Source organism: Rhynchophorus ferrugineus, unplaced genomic scaffold (assembly GCF_030347505.1).
Source record: "Rhynchophorus ferrugineus isolate W39M unplaced genomic scaffold, kcgeb_rfMv2 rfM11, whole genome shotgun sequence".
NCBI classification, from domain to species: Eukaryota; Metazoa; Arthropoda; class Insecta; order Coleoptera; family Curculionidae; genus Rhynchophorus; species Rhynchophorus ferrugineus.
This window is the reverse complement of record NW_027472590.1, coordinates 28,858,907-28,861,640: the sequence shown is the minus strand read 5'-3', so window position 1 is coordinate 28,861,640 and position 2,734 is coordinate 28,858,907.

The window sequence follows — 2,734 nt, the reverse complement described above, 5'->3', positions numbered from 1 at the left end:
AAATATGCGAATATTTTGCATTAAGTATGACCGTAAATAATCTATTTTTAGTCATCGCAAAAGGAGCTTTACGTAAACGGTCAATTTATATAGACAGAATTGCCATATATCCACATGTTTTCGCCGATTGATTGATTAAACGATTTTGTTTTTGTAGTTTTTTCCTTTGAATCACTCAATTTATTTATAAAGCATCAGTTCTTGTTAGAGTGATGACTTCATTGGCATCGGTGTATCAGACATGAAATCAATATCGCTTAATGAACGTTTCTGTTTATCTCTTGTCATGTTATTGTTATGTTTTATGTATGTACATTGCATTCACTTACATCAATCTGCTGAAATTATTTAGTGGCCGAGACTATTGATTTACATGTGTTCTGAGTCATTCTTTTTAGCCAACATCTAAATCCAATTCAGCATGTTTTTGGTGTGAATGAGATAATTATTATATGTCATATGTAGAACGAATTTTATTATGTGGGCGTAAATAAAAAAAAGAATTTACAAGAAAATATATACACAATTAAAACAAACATAATATAAAGTACTTACAAACAACAATAAATCAATTAAACTAAAAGTAAACAGGGGGTAAACGTCTATTGAGGAAATAATCGGGCGACAGTTCTGGAATAGTTAAAAATGTACATGAGCAACCAATTTTCGAGAATAAGAGTAAGATATAAAGAACTTTAAATCAGCCGTATAATTATTAATGGATTTATCGTCCAGGTTGATTAACAACGGTGATGATACTGATAATTAGGCCAATTGACTGGTAGCGAAATTTGTATGTCGGTCTGTTGAGTTTTCAATGCCGCTAGTGATAACAGTGCCTAAACGTGTCATTAGAGAATAATGATGAAAGACAATAAGATAAACTATACTTGGATGAAGTATGACATGTGCACGCGGTACGAAGGGATAGCACGCGACGTACCAGCTTATATCTAGCAATAATGACGTGAAATGAGATCAAGGGATAACGCGCGAGATCTACTGTCACCGAGGTTTGTAGGCATCGCTAGGACTAGGCTGAATTTTTAAAATAAATAAACAAATCAACAAATGAAAAGTACTGTGACTAGTGCGCTCACTTCTCCAGCTCCACCTATGATGGACGTGCAAGGCGTACAAGGGAGAAAGTTAAAGGCCACACGCTAGATACGCTGCCATCAAGAGCCAGTAGAAACCACTTTCGGTGGCATTTATGTATGCTTCAAATTATCCATAGATCATAACTATACATCAGCAACTTTGGCCACTATGGCATTATCCTCTGGTTTATAAGATACAATTTATATTTACAGTTGCAACCATAAAACTATTATCTTTGTTTTATATATGATATGTGATTATTAGATATAATAATTAAATAAATAAATAGCGGAGAATGTTCAGAGTAAATTGTTAACTGAATAGATAAATGAATAGATAAATGAATAGATAACTGAATAAATAACTGAATAGATAAATGAATATATATCTGAATAATATCTGAAAATAAAAAGAAAACTGGAATACTCTGTGAAAACCCATCGTTTTTAAAACTCGGGTTGTGCAGCATAAAACATTGTATAATAGACACGATTGAAAAACGTCGTTACTCTGACGGTCGCGGCTGCATAAATGAACTTTCATAGAGCTCGAAGAGCCCTTGGGCATGTTAAGTTACAACATTTGCCAAATGCAGTTCGAGGAGAGGGCTAAACATGTTGCCAATTATGGCAATTGTTCTTGGTGCTGGGTGTCTGAAAGGGTGGCAGATCCCAATCGAGCAGAGGTGACAACCTCGCTCTTTTAGTTTCTTTACCGGTATCCAATTGTCCCAGAAACATAAAACACACCAATAAAATATCAAATTACCCTTAAAATATGATCGATGTTTTACCGTTAACGTAAACTTTCTAACGGTCGATTCTGGGATTTAACAACTCCTCAAACCACAAGTGTTTCTTTTTTGTTCGTTTTTTTTTTAGAGATGAATATTTTCGATAAACATTGATAAGATTCGATACCTCCGATATCATAAAACTTGAAAATATCGATTTTGTTGCATATTTTCAATGAATAGACTCTTAAGCTTTTGAAAATTTGAACTATTTTTTTTGAGCCATTCGGCTTATTGCAGATGGCGTTGCCAATGTTTATCACTATGCAACCAATGAAGAATTCACACCAATGAAGGCACGTTGACTTCAAAATCAAATGGATTTACGAAGTGATCTAAGATTTCGCATTAAACATGAAATAAGGTTATTAAGAACTGTATACTAGAATATAAACCAGAGGGACATAGGGGCAATACAGTTACTAGATAATACGCAGGAAATTAGCAGATTGAAGAGAACCAAACCATATGAACTTATATAGTGTATAAGTGTAACTCTTAACGGTAGTTTATGTAGTTGTAGATAGGTTAAATAATGTTTTTGTTAAATTATATTTAGCTATTACAACGATTATTATGTACATATTTTATTTCATTATGCTTTGTAGGAAGTTACTATTTATTTTTAATCGGTTAATTTTTTTATATTTAATTTTTCTCTTTTTAGTGTTAGTGTATATTTACTCAATAAATTACGCAGTTATTTTATTAAGTACTACGAAGTAAAAGTACAGCCCGTATGAGGAAAAATAGAAATAATGAAGCAATAATTGAAAATAAGGAACGTTTCAAGCCCCGGGATCCGCTACCTACCCTAGGTGATTTGACAAATGTTCTAAC